Genomic DNA, 16,535 nt, shown 5'->3' with positions numbered 1-16,535 from the left:
GTGCCCTCCGTCCCACCCCTGCTGGTGCCATGCAGAGGCACAGACAATGCCACTTTCAATAAATCATGAAGGATTCTGAATGCCTGGTTTTGTCCCATTTTCAATGGGCCTTGGGCATATTGCTTAGATAGAGCCAGCCATTTGTGCGTGGTTCCCAGCTACTCAAAGGCTCAAAGTCGAGTGCTCTTTCCACTATATAATGGAGTCTTCGCCTATGTGATTTTGGGGGAGATGTTTTCAGATTTCCATAGCTAGTCATAGTAAAGATGACCTCGTGGGCAGTTCAGGCCATTGTCCCCTTCTCATGTCCAGCCTTTGAGTGAGGCTGTGCTTTCAGGAGTATCCATGCAGCACCTAATTCAATCACACATCTGACCCCTGTCTCTCTTTGGCACTGGCCCCTTCTCTGTGCTCAGTGTGCTGCTGGGGGCCTCTGCACAAACCCGGCTGTTCTGGAGGCATCCTGTGCTAAGCAGAGAGCACTTGGCCATTTTCCCCACTTTCTGAATTCAGGGCCCCCTGGTGAATCTGGCATGGCGATGGCTGCCTGTTCTCATGAGGCTGCGCACATGAAGACGCCTGTTGGAAGCGCCTTTTAAGAATCCCCAGGTTGTTTCCATCCTGGAGTCTTGGAAAGAAAGAAGAAGAATAACCTGGGGTCATTTAAGGGCTGGCATGGTCATTTCTTCAATCATCTGTGACCATTGAGAGCCTTATTTTCTATAAAGAAGCACAGAGGCTTCTTTGGCTTTTCTTTAATAATAACAAACAGCTAGAATTTATTGAGAGCCTGCAGTTTGCCAAGTGCTTTCACACATTCGATCATTTAATCCTCAAGCCTACCTTTTTTAGAGATGAGGAAACTGAGATTTGAGCTTCAATACTTGTCAAAACTCACATAGCTAGAGGTGGCAGAACTAGGATAGAATCATTTCTCTTTTTATTTGAGACAGGGTCTCGCTCTGTTGCCCAGGCTGGAGTGCTGTGGCATGAACATGGCTCACTGCAGTCCTCCTAGGCTCAAGTGATCCTCCCACCTCAGCCTCCTGAGTAACTGGGATTATAGGCATGTGTCACCATGCTCAGCTAATTTTTTTGAGTTTGGTAGAGATGAAGTCTTACCATGTTGCCCAGGCTGGTCTCCAACTCCTGGCCTCAGGCAGTTCTTCTGCCTCTGCCTTCCAAAGTGTTGGAATTACAGGCACTGTGAGCAACTGGGCCAGGACTAGGCCCAGTCTATTTCTTATTCTGCTTAATTTTTCATTTCTCTTGATGGATCTTGATGTTGTTGTTTTATATTCTTCTAAAAGTCTAAAAAATGGATCAAGTCCTGACCTTAGGATGGTTTGAAGAGCTATTTAAAATACTGTGTGATTCCATGTGGGTAACATCCTCAAAATGACAGATTTATAGAGAAGGAGAACAGATAGGTAGTTGCCAGAAGCTAGGGATGGTGGGGAGCAGAGGGTGGCCCAAGGGAGACCTATGTAGGGAGGGAACAGTCTGTATGTAGATTGCCATAGCAGTTACACAAATGTACGTGTGCCACCACAATGGCATAAAACTAGACACACACATTGTGCCAGTGTCAGTTTTCTTGGGTTTGATATTGTACTATAATTATGTAAGATGGAACCTTGGGTGGAAATTGGAGATCGGCACGTGGAACCTTTCTGTACTATCTCTGCAATTTCCTGAATCTATAATTATCTCAGAATAAAAAGTGGGTTTTTTTTTTAATTCCTCTGTGTGCAGCACCAGCATTGCCCCCAGGAAATAGCCAGATCTCAGTTCAGGGGCTGCTTGCCATCAGAAAGCAAGTCACATCACACAGTCACAGGTGGCCTAGGAGTGGGGCACAAACTAGCAGAGGGTCCCGGTTTTATCGCCTGTCATATGTGAGCTGAGGCGCTCTTGTCTCATGGGAAAGCACTAAACTGAGAGTCAGGGCCCCCGGACTCAAGTATCAGGGCTGCAGGTGTGTGACCCAGAGCAAGCTTCTCAGCCTCCTGAGTAGCTGGGATTATAGGCGTGTGCCACCATGCCTCGCTTTTTGTATTTTTAGTAGAGACAGGGTTTCACTGTGTTGGTCAGGCTGGTGTCAAACTCCTGGCTGCAAGTGATCCACCTGCCCTGGCCTCCCAAAGTGCTGGTATTACAGGTGTGAGCCACCGTGACTGGCCTGTCATTGGTTGTTTTCATAGGTAGAAATGTTTACAAGCAGAAGTTCTTCCTCTTGTCAAAGTCCTATATCCCTGGCAGAAAGGTGGAAGCAAGAGCATAAACTCTGTCTAACAGGCAGAAAGGTAGACTAGAAGATCTAAACTAGACTAAAAAGTTAGACTTTGAGATGGGACCTGGCACGGAGCTGCGCACCACAGAGAGATTGCTCAGCAGGTGCGCGCCCACAGAACTGTGAAAGGAGAGCCAGAAGGAGCCTTAGATAGGAGCCTTTTGATTCTTTCATTTTACAGATGAAGTCCTGAATAGGGGCCCTGGACTAAATAATAAAAAGTGGCTATATGAGTCCCCAACCCACCTGCTCTCCCTGAGTGGGCTCACCTAGCACCTGCAGGCTCCAAGCTTGACATTGCCTGGAGGGAGCCCACCCAGGTGTCCCCCAGGTGTTCCCTTCTTCCAGTCCGGCCTCTCCACCTGCAGCTGGTGGGTCAGTCTGCTCAGCTCCCACCTGATTCTTCAGCTCCCACCTTAATTGCCAGTGAGCCTTAAGGAGGCTGACATTCTGAATGCCATTTGCATTCAGTTCTCTGTTAGAATCTAGAGAAGGGGAAAGGTAAATTGTTGCAACTTCCAGCCTCCAACACAGTGTCCCTGTTTGTGGGAGAAGAAGCAGCAAGTGTGGCCCAGTAGGAAATGCCAAGATTTTAGAGCCACATGGGTTTGAGTTCCACTTCCAGGTTGGCCGGGTGTTAATTTATATATTGCCAGACCTTGGGCAGGTCAGTGACTTAACCTCCCTGAGCTTCAGTTTCCTCACCTTCAAGATAGAAGCAGTAGTACCTGGACACTTGTTCCTGGCACAGTGTCTGGTTGCATGTGGAACCTGTGATTCCTACTGCTTATCACGAGGCCCTGCATTGCCTTAACTTAAAGCCTTTGTGGGGATCACAAAGAGTAAACTTACACTGGGGTTTCTCTACAGGGACTTAAAATCTAGTTGGGACAATATGATTGTTAAACAAGTACACAGCTAGAGACATGTTTCAACTTGAGAATAACTGAGAAGAATCAGTCCACGATAGAAGCAATTTTCATGTATCCAGACTGTCAGAAGCCAGCCCTCTGCCATGCTCCGACAGGCTGGGGTGGCCTCTTCCTTCCCCAAGCAGAGATTAATGGACAAGTTGTTACTGGTGCTGAGGTTCTGGGCAGCTTCCTTGTGGAGGCACATCTGTTGACCCAGCAGGGCCTTGGAAGCTTTTTTTTTTGAGTAGTGAGTTTCATCTAGAGGCACAGGGCCTCCCTGATGCTGGTGCTGTCTGAAGCAGCCCTGGAGCTAGCGTCACTGGGGCATACAATCAGGGCTGTAGCGTCACTGGGGCATACAATCAGGGCTGCCTTGTAGTAGAAGACCGCGTGTCAGCACAGCCGCAGGAGAGCAGTGTAGTGGTCGTAGGGCTGCTGAGGCAGACAGCAAGGCTTTGAAGCATTGAATCTTCCTGCTGCGGCCCCAGGAGTCCTACACAGAGAGAGTGTTTCCCAGATACTGCTCAGGTAAAGAAACTGGACCTTATTGTTGTAGAAATTACTCAGGTTTTAGAGTGATCACATTTGGAAATACTGAGCCCCAATCAGCTTGTTCCAGCATGTCATGTTTTGAATTCTGATCTCAACTCATTATCAGGAATAACCTCTGGTCTTACTATATAATACATCAGAACATCATTGAGTGTTTGCTATAGGTAGGCACTGTTATTATCTCTTTTTTACATAGGAGGCAACTAAGGTAAAAGGTTACATACTAACAGGAAGTAAAGCCAGGATTCAAAACCCAGCAGCCTAAAGAGGCTGTACCCTTTACTTCTCTACTAAGCAGCCCCTGTTGTTGGGGTTTGATTTTTGAGACAGAGTCTCACTCTTGCCCAGGCTGGAGTGCAGTGGCACAGTCTTGGCTCACTGCAACCTCTGCCTTCCAGGTTCAAGAGATTTCCTGCCTCAGCCTCCTGAGTAGCTGGGATTATAGGCGTGTGCCACCACGCCTCGCTTTTTGTATTTTTAGTAGAGACAGGGTTTCACTGTGTTGGTCAGGCTGGTGTCAAACTCCTGGCTGCAAGTGATCCACCTGCCCTGGCCTCCCAAAGTGCTGGTATTACAGGCGTGAGCCACCGTGACTGGCCTGTCATTGGTTGTTTTCATAGGTAGAAATGTTTACAAGCAGAAGTTCTTCCTCTTGTCAAAGTCCTATATCCCTGGCAGAAAGGTGGAAGCAAGAGCGTAAACTCTTAACAGGCAGAAAGGTAGACTAGAAGATCTGAACTGGACTAAAAGGTTAGACTTTGAGATCCTCTGTCTGTCCCCTGAGTTCTAGCCCTACAGCCCCTAGAGAGATACCTGGCGACTAGAGGAAAAACAAGTTTCTGCTTAATGAAAACATTCCCCTAAGATTATTGTGAAACTTATTTTTTTAACATTTAACATTATGTCTAGTTTCTTAAATGATTTTCAACTGTGTGAGATTATCCAAGGAGTTTTTTATTACCAAAGCTGATTTTTCGTAGTTAACATTACAAATAGAAAGTTTGTTCATTTTCCTTCTTTTTTTTTTCTTTCCTTTTTTTTTTTTTCATTTTATTACATAGAGACAGGACCTCACTGTATTGCCAGGCTAGAGTGCAATGGCGTGATCATAGCTCACTGCAGCCTCAAATTTCTGGGCTTAAGTGACCCTCCCACCTCAGCCTCCTGAGTACCTGGGACCACAGGTGCACGCCTGTGCTAATTTTTAAATGTTTTGTAGAGATGGAGGTCTCGCTATATTGCCCAGGCTTCTCTCAAACTCATAGCCTCTGGCAATCCTTCCATCTCAGACTCCCAAAGTGCTGGAATTACAAACATTGAGCCATCTCACCTAGCCCCGTTTTCCTTCTTAATGGATCCTGGCCTTTCCAGATACCCTCCATTTGGTCTTTGTATTTCATGTTAACTGTAAACCTTTGTCTATACTGTCTTTAAACTTCACAATACCCATATTTTCCTTGGTGTTTACCACAGTTAGAACAGCATCTCTTAGATTGATATGTCATTCGGTAAAGAAACAGACTATCTAAGACACAACTAATTATCTTGGAATAGGAACTTCAGGTAACCCCAGGTATGAGCCCTATAGGTGCCCCTTCCAGTTTGTTCTGAGCAACCGATTAAGGGATGTCAGATCAATGGGCGTTTTGTGGCTGGATGGTAGTGGAAAGTGATTCTTCTACCAGGAGGTGCTGCTAAGCCCTCTCGTTGCAGGTGGAAGCCAGGGTGTAGGAGCAGGAAAGCAGGCAGTTGGGGAAGGAGGTAGATTGGCTGCCCCAGGTCCAGAAGGGACCTGAGATGGCAGTGTAGTTCTGGAATATGTTATCCAGATATTTGGCCTTGTCTGGGAGGAAGGAAGCAGAATTAGCGTTGAAGCAAGTCAAGAACTTTGATGGGAGCTCTTAGCTACGTAAGACAGCCTTATGCAGGAGAACTCTTCATTGCCACTTGGTTCTCATTAAAACATCTGAAGATGTGAGCACTGGTTCTTCTGAAATCATAGAGCTTCTCTTCTAACCGATATAGCAGGGGTTTATCATGAGTGCTTTCTTCCAGCAAACCTAGAAAGTATCTCACATTCACCTGTAAAACAAACCATGAGGACAACCATAAAGGAACTCAGCTCTGTTACACAGGTAGAAAGTCTAGGACCATCAGAACCCCACCACCAACCCCAGAATCCAGGAGAGAACAGAGACAAGATCAGAGCTGCTGGCTCCCCGCTTGGGGTTATATAACTCCCCAACTCCTCAAGTCCCTGGAAACTGAGGCCAATTCCCTGGAAGATCATTCTGTTCTCTGCTGTTTTTTCAAGAATACAGCCAGCTTGATCACTGGCTCTGAGTATTGTATGGGAATGTCCCGTTTTCTTTTTTTCCGTGAACTGAATGCCTACCATTATGGTCATTGTTTCATCAGTTTGTCTTCAAACTTGCCTGGATCTCCTATTTTTATGTAGGTTTGGCTTATATTTTGAAGAACTTTGCTTTGTTTATATATACCCTCATCTGTTTCCAAAAAGATTTTGAGAGGGCTTACAATAAAGGAAATGAACAGTGAGCTGCATTTAAATAATAGAAAGACAGAAAATCAGAACGAAGGAGAGGAGTGTCAGAAAAAATGTGACATCTCTAGGGGTGGGCACAGCTCCTGTGACTGGGCTTCATGTTTTCTGATTTCAGTATCACAGATGCAGTCATCCTGCTTGGTGGGGTGGGGGAGGGAGAGTTTATAAGGTTATCTCTTACAACAAACTCCACTGAACATTGAGAATTATTTTTCCTAGCACCTAAAAGCAGCTTCTCACATGAGGCTTGATACTGGAAATATTCAGTGTTACAACAGTGGAAAGTGTTTGTGTTTTGGGCAAATGAGGAAAGAGATTTTTTTTTTTTTTGGAGACTATTTCCCGGGCCTTGTCCAGTTCCTGGGCCATGTTCTTGCCTCTCTCATGCCTGAGATCACAGTGGTGTGGTCTTGGCTCACTGCAACCTCCGCTTCCTGGGTTCAAGCGACTCTCCTGCCTCAGCCTCCCGAGTAGCTGGGATTACAAGCACCCACCACCACGCCCGGCTAATTTTTGTATTTTTAGTAGAGATGAGGGTTCACCATGTTGGCCAGGCTGGTCTTGAACTCCTGACCTCAGGTGATCCACCGGCCTTGGCCTCCCAAAATGCTGGGATTATAAGCATAAGCCACCGCACCTGACCAGGAAAGAGATTTTATAAGGCTATTTCTTAAGACAAAATCTGGTGAAGGGATATATTAACCCACCCTTGAGGAAGGCATGTGCTAGAGAGCCAAGCTCATATGATCTACACACATAACTTTCTAGCCTAATCTGATGCCAAGATAAAGTGTAGAACATCGCTGAGTGAGTGGAGAGCCTGTCACTTGGACTACTTCTGTTCCCTTCTCTTTGCTGAGTGTTTGATCGAGGCTGTGTAGCAGTCACTGTAAAGTAGGAGGCTTCCACAAGGCCTGCAGCTTGGGTAGGACCACTGCTGAGGGCAGGACCACAAGCTTTAGAAAGCAGATAGATAGGTAACAGAATTAGTATATTCTATATGCAAGGAAATCTAGATAGCATCTTTCTCAGATGTACAACCGTCTCTGTGCACTGGAAGGGGTGATATGCAGTTCCTGCAGTCAGCACTGACACTTTCCTGTGGAAGCAGCTTTGGTTAACTCCATTCCTTCAACAGTAGTTGGCCTGAGGCCCCTGAGCTCTGAGCAAAAATGGTTTGATATGGTGATGTTCCAACACAGTCACCTTCTTTGGCCATGAAAATCCTCAAAAATGCTCCAGGTTTGATGAGGATGAGCAGATTGACTGCACTCTCTCTCCAGCTGGCTGCATGTGACACACGCAGACTTGCTCATCACACTTTGTATTCACTGTTGCATATTGCTCAGGCATGTGAGAGGCAAGAACATGGCCCAGTAACTGGGCAAGGCCTGATAGAGAAGCTGCTGAAGTAAAGGTGCTCCTGTTCTGCTATAAGAGACCATGGAATCAGGGATGAGCTCTTCCCTGCTGGGCTCACCTGGTAATACAGGTCGTGTGGGACAGTGGTGAGCAGAACTCTCCTGCCATAGACAAACTGGTGAGCAATGGAGTCACCTTCAGAAGATGAGGTGGCTTGACCTGGCGGCATGAATGCTACCACCAGGCCCTTTTCTCCTGGGACTGGCTCCTTCCTACAGAGCAGCCCTCCCTGTGGGTTGACCGTAGCTCCAGAGACAGACTTTTTTTCTTCTCAGAAAATAAAACCTCAGCATTGAAGAATCCTTGTCCTGTCATTTTTAACCTTAATGAGAACAGAACAAGCCTCTGGAACAAGGTGCAGCGCAGTCAGGAGAAGTGGCTTTAAGTGAAAACACAGCTGTGGGGTTTACAGACGGCACTGCAGGGAGGCGTCATCCAATGGGAACAGCCAGCCTCACTATAGACTTTCCAACACTAATGAATCGGGAACTCCATGCTGAACAGGGTTTAGTTTGATGGGTCCCTGTGCCAGCAGAAGGATGTATTTTTCTTGAAAGACCAAGGTGCCAGAAATCTCCATGATTACGTTACTGGAGCAAGGTTCTTTTTTGTGGTTTGTGAAGTTGAGCGTCAGGACTGCAGGATTCTCTTGCTCTTTCTCACTCTTATTTTTTCCAGGTCAGAACCAGAGCTTGGGGTGGGGAGGAAAATCCTGCTGAATGAGCAAGTTCTTTCTTAAAAAGCTCTCTCCAAGTCCAAAAAGACTTCAGTGGACTTAGGAGAAAGAAATTTAATACATTGCCATAGAATCGTTGTTAACCAAGTTAAAGCAAAGTCCACAGCATCTTTGTCTTATAAAAGAAAGCAAAAGGAGATGGAAAACGAAATGATACTTAGGAAATCCAAACCAAACAGTGAACACTAAAGAAGAAAACTCAAGATCTCAGAATGTGGAGATTTTCTTCGAATCAGATTTTCTATTAAAACCAAGGCTGCAGGTAGAAGTAACTTTGATCTTTTAAAGTTTGCCATAAATGGCATAGCTGAAATGTTTGAACTGTGCTAGGATTTACCACTTTCAGCTTAAGGAAGAGTTGGACACCCTGCAAAACCCAGTGGACTATGAGGGGAAGAGTCAACCATGGAGAGGCTGGAGGCTTCCCAGGCCGGCCTTGACCTGTGTTTGAACCTTAGTCCTAATAACTAGCAGATTGAAACAAATTCACAGGCCTCCTGGAGAACCCATGTTGGTTTGAACTGGAGCAATCCTGGCCAAATAACTCACACTGTACTCTTACCAGTGACCTCCCTCATTACACCCCTGTGAGGGGAGCTCTGAGCTAGCATCCTAGGTTCCCCTGCTCATTCATGGAGTAGCCTGCAGAGAAAGCTGAATGGCTCTGTCCTGCTGGGGCTATAAGTACCTTCCAGGAGATGGGCAGAGAGAGACCTGGTTGCCCATGAGAGGTCATCTTGGAGGTATTGTGAACAAAACGGGGAATTCCTAAACTTTTAAACTCATTTTTTGCCCTTCCAAGGTCAGGCCAGGAGTTTTCCAAAGCCTCAAAACCTCTAATGTGATGTCTTCCCTAACTGATGAGTGCCTAGTGGCCCTTTGATGATGTTCTCCAAGTGTGGCTGTTTGACAAAGCTGCCCGTGTGCCTGGGCCAGCTGAAGATCTACCTGCTCAGTAGCCCAGAGGGACCCCTGGCATGCTTGCCTAGCCACACTTTCCTGTCTTGTCCCATCACTCTTCTGGTTATTCTTATCGATGTAGCCTGGCCCACTGTCCTCACCAGGCTGGGATCCAAAGTAAGGTCACATGTCTTTTAGTAGCTACATTAAAAGACTCAGTGGACACCCCTTCTCCTGCTTACCTAGGACATTCTTTCTGCTCCTAAGTTCTCCCTGAAGTGCCATCCCCAAGCAGCAATAATCTGAGCAGCCTGAGGAAGCTATACATAGTCCTCAGTCACTCATTCTTGTTACCCACCTGTTACCACCTGCTGGGAGGATGGCCTTGCTGTCTCCATTGTCATCCCACCCAGAGAGGTCAGAGGGGCTAAAGGAGGGCCCCTCAAAGGCCCAACAACCCCAACAGGGCCTGCATCCCATGTTTCCACAGCTTCTGGGGAAGATTCTCCTCTCCCAAGGGTCGCAGTCCCTTCAACTCGTCCAGACTCCTAGAGCCCACCCACACGATTCTCTGGGGCCAGTTTCCCGGGGGCCCCACCCTAGAGCAGGAGGCCTAGGTCCAAAGGGGTCCCAGTGGTAGTCTCATGCTCTGGCTGCCTGGAGGCTGCCCTCCTGTGTGACCTCAGCCTGAGCCCCTGGAAGGAGAAGGCTCTTCCATTTTCTGCCCTAGGGAGGAGACTGACCTTTCCTTGTTGGGATGAAAGCCTTGCCTCTAACTGAACCCATTTGAAGGCTTCCGCCCTCTGCTGGTGGAAGCTGACAGAGCAGCCTTGTTACTGCCTCTTGGGTCCTTCCCTTCCTTCCTTCTTCACTCAATACCAGGACCATTGTGCCTTTGGAAACTGTCCACCCAGGGAAGCCTATTCCGGGGGAAAGGATTGGGTAGTGGTGAGCTCTCCTGCTTGACATGACGCTGCCTCTGGAGAGAGAAAGACCTTGTGAAGTCTGAGTGGCTGCCATTCTTGCAGGCTGACTTCCCAAGGTGAGCTGCTCTGTGGGTGGGTCCCTGCAGGTGGTGATTAGGGCCAGAGCGCTGCTGCTGCCTGGTTCCTTGCCGTGCCTGAGAGGTAGGAAGCATCTAGTGAGCATTGCTGAGGAAAGGAGCTCATGCCTCTTCAGGGTGCTGACAAGATGGCAACACCTGAACACTGAGTGTCTGAGCCACAGCTTGTCATCTGGTGGCATTTACTGAGCAGGAGGCAGATGTGAGGCTGAATTTATTTCCTGAAGAGAAAGGAGAAATTCTTTTGAAGGGATGACACTGGACACCTGCTGTGACAGTGATAAGGACACCGAGTGCCTAGGAGACCTGGTGAAGCCACCCTCGGACTCTCTGGGGGAAATGCCTCCAGCATCCCAGCGAAGGGGAAAACAAAAGATCAGGGCCACTTGGACAGAGGAGGGACAGGCAGGTAGGGCTCCCCTGGAAGCAAGTGGAGCATGAGGAAGGGCGCAGAGGCCTGAGAGAGCCTGGCCTGCTCCGAACCCCTCAGGGAAGTGGACCGCGTAGGGGGAGTGCACGGAGCTCTGCAGGAGCGGGAGAGTGGCCCTTCCCTATCCTGTAAGACTCCTGCTGTCTGCCCTGAGTGCCTCCCTGGCTGGCACACCCTCCTGAGCACAGGCCTACCTCTTTCCATTGCTCTGTTACTGTCCATATTTGTTCATGTGAACAACGAACCTCCAGAGACCCTGGTCTGTGTTTAATTCACTTTTATATCTCCAACAGCAGGAAGCCATCAAAGGTACTAAAGAGGGAAGTGTTACCAGGCTTATGTTTCAGGAAGATAACAGTTGTGTTCTAGAGAGCGAATTAGGAGAACAGAGCCAAGGGAGTGGGAAGACACATTGTGTGTCAGTGTCCTGAGGAGAAGCATGAGCACAAATTACACAAGGGCAGTAGAGGGCCCGAAGGTGGCAGGGACCAGGCCTGCCTCCACCAAGGTGCTGGCTGCCTACTTTGTCACTTTGGAGTCTGTGTCCTCCATGACTTGGCTCCCTTCTCAGGCTGGTGACAAGCTGGTTGCAGCAGTTCTGGCCCACGTACCCAGAGCACTCAACAAGCATCCCCTTGTACCTCATCGGCCTCAGTTGGGTCACACATCCATTCCTGAGCCAGTTTCTAGGGCCAGGAAATGCCATGCCCTGATTGGCTTAGGTTTCTTATCTCAGAGCTGTCAGGTCCAGCCCTATAGCTAGAGGTTGGGTCTGCTTCCCCCTGAACCCCCTAAACTCGGAAGCAGGACAGGGGAGTCAATAACTGAGTGAAAGTAGGGCATCCTTAGCAAGGAGGAAATGCCTGCTAGCTATGCATCCGTGTCTGCTGCAGGAACCAGATGGACCCATTCATTCATGTATTGAACCTTGCACATGGTAAGCACCTACACACCAGTAGGGACATACTTTGTGGAAACAGCATACCATCATCCTGGGTGAATTTCGGTCCTCATGACAGATCTCCCACCCTCATCCCTACCCAGACCCTTGGCTCTCCATTCCTTGACTTCTTTTTGAATCTTGTTTTTGACCAGCCATCTCCAAGGTCAGACACACAGCCTGCTCTCTGACCATGGCCTTGGCCCCTTCCACTCCCTTACCCAGTGACTCCCACACTCCTTTCCTTGACCTCTCAGACACTACACCCAGAGATTAGCAACATGGACAACACTTCAGCTCTGCCACTTACTTGGTAATTTGGGCCGAATACCTAATAGACTCTCCTGTAACATAGAGGTAGGAACCAGCCTTGCAGGGCTGTTGCGAGGATTAAATACGATCAGCATGAGAAATGCTTAGGACAGAGGATGTGCTTAGTACATACTAGCTCCATTCCAGACATCGATCACCCAGCCACTTCTGTTTTCTTCCCGTCAGCCTCCTTCCCATTTATTTCCTTCCTGCTCCCCTGTAGGTCTCCTGGTCCATATGCTGCTGTATTGTGTCTCCACTCCCTTACCCCCTTATTCTTTCCTCAAACCTACCTGGCAGATAGTCAGCTTGGACCAACCTAACTTTCTTCTCGCTAATGTCTAGGTTGCTAGAAAAAAGTTAACAGTGGGACAGATGCTTGCTACACAGTAACTTCAGATCCTGTGGCCTCAGGGGGATCCGAATACTCCCTGGCAATCCTCATGCTCTGCCCAGGTCAACTGTTTTTCCTATTCTCCAAAGGAGCAATTTCAAACCTTCATCACTTTCTTCAAACTCCTTCCCCCGTAACACTCCCCATTCTTTGCATATAATTTGTCTCCTAAGTTTCAGGAAAGAACCCAAAAAATCATACTAGGACATTCTAAATCCCCCATGCCCAATCCACAGATCTCACTGTTATCCCTGCCCATCTTCATTCCTCCTGTGGCCGAGAAAGGGGTTTGTGTTGGATCCAATCCCTTGTCATCTCAGAGACTTTGAATCTGCATTTCTTGCTGTCTCTCTTAATGTCTTCTACCCCACCATCCATAGTGCCTTCTTCCTGTCAACATTGAAACAAGTCTCTGTCATCTTTAAATACACTCCCTTCAAACACCTTGAGTATACTCCCACATCTTCTCATCCTTTCCCATTCCATTTCATGACTCTTGCCTCTTCCCTAGCACTGTCTAATTTGCTGAAAGAGTTGTATTCACTCATGATCGCCATTTCCTGGCTTTCTACTTGTTTTTCAACCTGTCACCCCGATCTCTGCTCCCAGCACTCCCTGCAAGAGTCTTTTCTGATAGAGCCAAAGGATTTCTTGTTTGGGAACGTTCTCTGTTACTTGACCTCTTAGAAGGATTTAATGCTGCTGACTATGCCCTCCTTGAGGCATGTTCTCCCCTTGGCTTCTATAATGTCAGAACTCAGAACTCCATAGCCACTCCCTAGTTTCTGTTGTCCAGCTCTTAAATACAGGTGTTTCTCAGGATTCTATCCAGGGCCCTCTTATCCCTCCAGCTTACAATCTTGCTTATAAACTTCAGAACTGTATATTCAGCAGCCTACTGGCCATCTCCACTAGATGCCTTTCAGGTATATTAGAATCAGCAATCTCAAACTGAACTCAAACTCTCTTCCCAAACCTGTTGTTGTTCCTTGTCAGGGTGAGTAGCAATAGCATCTGCCCTACAGCCTGAGCCAGAGAATCCTGGACACTATTGTTGACACTCTGTCTCTCACTGACTTTATCTCCAGACCATCACCAAGTCCTGTAATGCTGGTGAGGTGAAAGGAATGTGGACTTTGGTTAAAATTCCAGTTCTAATTGTGGTTTGCACAAACTACTTAACCTTTCTCAGCCTCAAGTTCCTCATTTGTTTAAAGGAAGTAGCAATACCTAATTTAAGTGGTTGTTGTCAGGATAAAGGAAAGCCTTTACTTGGTAGGTGATATGGTTTGGCTCTGTGTCCCCACCCAAATCTCATCTTGAGTTTTAGTAATCCCCACATTATTGTGGGAGGGACCCAGTGGAAAGTAATTCAGTCATGGGGGTGGGCTTTTCCTGTGCTGTTCTCGTGATAGTGAATAAGTCTCACAAGATCTGATGGTTTTATAAATGGGAGTTTCCCTGCACAAGACCTCTTGCCTCTTGCCACGTAAGACTTGCCTTTGCTTCTCCTTTGCCTTCCACCGTGATTGTGAGGCCTCCCCAGCCATGCAGAACTGTGAGTCCATTAAACCTCTTTCCTTTATAAATTACCCAGTCTCAGGTATGTATTTATTAGCAGTGTGAGAACAGACTATACAGTAGGCATTCAATAAATGTGAGTCCTCCATTCAGTAAACATGACTACCCTTCTGTTCCAGTCCTCTCTCTCCCCAACCCCATCACCACCTCTGCTGACTTGCCTTATTGTTGAATTGGTGTGTACATAGTTTCCTGACTTTGAGAATCCCCCTGCAATTAGATTTCCCATAGTTTCTTCATGACTAAGGACTAAGTGCTCGTCACCACAGCATTGAGTGCGGTCTGCGAGGCAGATTCCAGCTATCACTGGCACATAGTTAGATGTGTATGTACTTCCAAGTCTTGTCTCTTAGCTGTCTCCTATGCCACTGCACCTCCGTAAGCTAAATCCTCATCATCTCATTGGGGTACTCTAGCAACCCCTCTTAAGGCCTTTTTCCATGCCCTCTCTCACTTCAGTCCTTCTCTGCCTGACCATCAGAGCTGGTCTTTCTGCCCTGAAACCTGCCATGGCTTCTCTCTTCTGGCAAAGTGAAGTCCACACACTCCTACGTGCAGCCTGCCTTGCCAGCTCATCTCCCTTGCGTGCCTGTGCCAGCCCAGTGGCTAAGTCCTCTCTGACTCAGTGCCAGTTTTCATGATGAGGGAGCACGAAGGATGCTTAGATACTGGTTGAAAAGCTGAATACTGTACTTCTTGGGTCTAGTGGCCAGTAGAACAGGCATAAGACACTCAGCTAAGACCAGCTGTCCAGAAAACAGGGACCAAAAGACACAGGAAACCCAGGAGGACTTAGAATTCTGTAAGAAAGAATCACCAGTCATAAAATAAGGAGGAAAACCTATTAGTCTTCTGTCATAGCAATGTATGCTTATGAAGAATTTGGAAAATGCAAAGAAAGTAATCACCTGAAACCTCTCACCTAGTGATAGGCACTGTTGCTGTTTCGGTATGTTCCTTCCAAGTCTTTTTTTTTTTTTTTTTTTCCCCGAGGCAGACTCTCACTCTGTCACCCAGGCTGGAGTGCAGTGGCACAATCTTGGCTCACTGCAACCTCCACCCCCCAGGTTCAAGCGATTCTTGTATCTCAGCCTCCCAAGTATCTGGGACTACAGGTGCTTGCCACCACACCCAGCTAATTTTTTGTATTTTAGTAGAGATGGGGTTTCACCATGTTGCCCAGGCTGGTCTCCTGAGCTCAGGCAATCCACTCGCCTCGGCCTCCCAAAGTGCTAGGATTAGAGGCATGAGCCACCGCACCTGGCCTCAGTCTTTCTTCTAGGAAGTCTTTGTCCTTTTTTACACAGTCTTCATGGTACACTGTATAATCAAGTGTACATCCTACTTTATCTCATCTGTCCAACATATTTTTCCTGGGTTAGTAAAATTTCTGCCTAAGCCACGTAACGACTGCTTGCTATTCCACATGTGACTGTAGGATAGTTTCTTTAACCTTTTGCTGTTGCTGGACTTTTTAGTCTTTCCAATAAATAACACTGAGGGGGGTGGGGACAGTTTTGCAAATAAAACTTTTCTTCCTACATTTCTGATAATTTTTCTAAGCTATAAATTTATAACTTAAATCACTGAGTCAAATGATAGAAAAATTTCTAAGCAGTGCAGACTCAAAATGGACAGAATGAATATAGACCTGACCTCAGCTGCAAAGAGAGAGGTAAAGAGAAAAGGGTTGTAACTAATAGATTCTTTTAAAATTATTTTTTACTTCACAAAGGAGAGGGCTGGGAAGATTCAAGTGGTGCTCTGTAGGGAAAACATGCCTTTGACTTGAGTTCCTGGCTTCATGATGGTCGAGAAGGGCTTGTTTCTGCTTTTGTGTTTTCATCTGGGTCAGTTAGAGGACAAACCATTCCTGTGAGTTCCTTTCCCACTAAGGAAGAGAAAAATCATCCAGTATATAATGATGCAGATCATTAGCTGTGTTCGCAGCCTTGTAGTTAAAAAAAAAAAAAAAAAATTATAATAATGTATCCTCCTAATGTGCAGTTAATTTTAGTTAAAATTTCCCTAGTGCTTTAAAAACCCAGTGAATTTATAAACATAGTAATTGGCTTGCATTTGGAACGTTAAAGTTGTCATAACCAGCTGGCTGTAGCAGGGCATGCTGCACCTCCTTGCGCTCTGTTGGGAGTTCAGCACTCACCTGAGCACTGCCCTCTGGAATCCAGAAAAAAACAAGACCTTCCCAGAGTTCCTGTTCCTAATTTTCCGTAACTGAAGAAAGCTAATGAGTGTCTCAAAGTTAACATATCCAAAGTCAAACCTTTGACTCCCTATCAGTCCCCAAATTCAGTCTCTCTCGGCAGTGGATCAGCCACCTGACTGGTGGTTGAGATTCAAAAGTTTGAACCGTCCTTGATTTATTCCTTTCTTTCCTTGCCACTGCCAACATCACATCCACCAGCATATCC

At 46.9% G+C, this 16,535-nt stretch overlaps 1 protein-coding gene across 1 annotated transcript in view; it reads left to right on the top strand.

Annotated features, from left to right (window-relative positions):
* The window catches only part of DIS3L2 (DIS3 like 3'-5' exoribonuclease 2), a 390,397-nt gene that overhangs the window by 335,388 nt on the left and 38,474 nt on the right, over positions 1–16,535 (top strand). The window lies entirely within an intron of this gene.

Source organism: Rhinopithecus bieti, unplaced genomic scaffold (genome assembly GCF_001698545.2).
Source record: "Rhinopithecus bieti isolate Rb0 unplaced genomic scaffold, ASM169854v2 scaffold_13704, whole genome shotgun sequence".
Classification (NCBI taxonomy): domain Eukaryota; kingdom Metazoa; phylum Chordata; class Mammalia; order Primates; family Cercopithecidae; genus Rhinopithecus; species Rhinopithecus bieti.
This window is presented reverse-complemented; position numbering and strand designations above follow the sequence as displayed.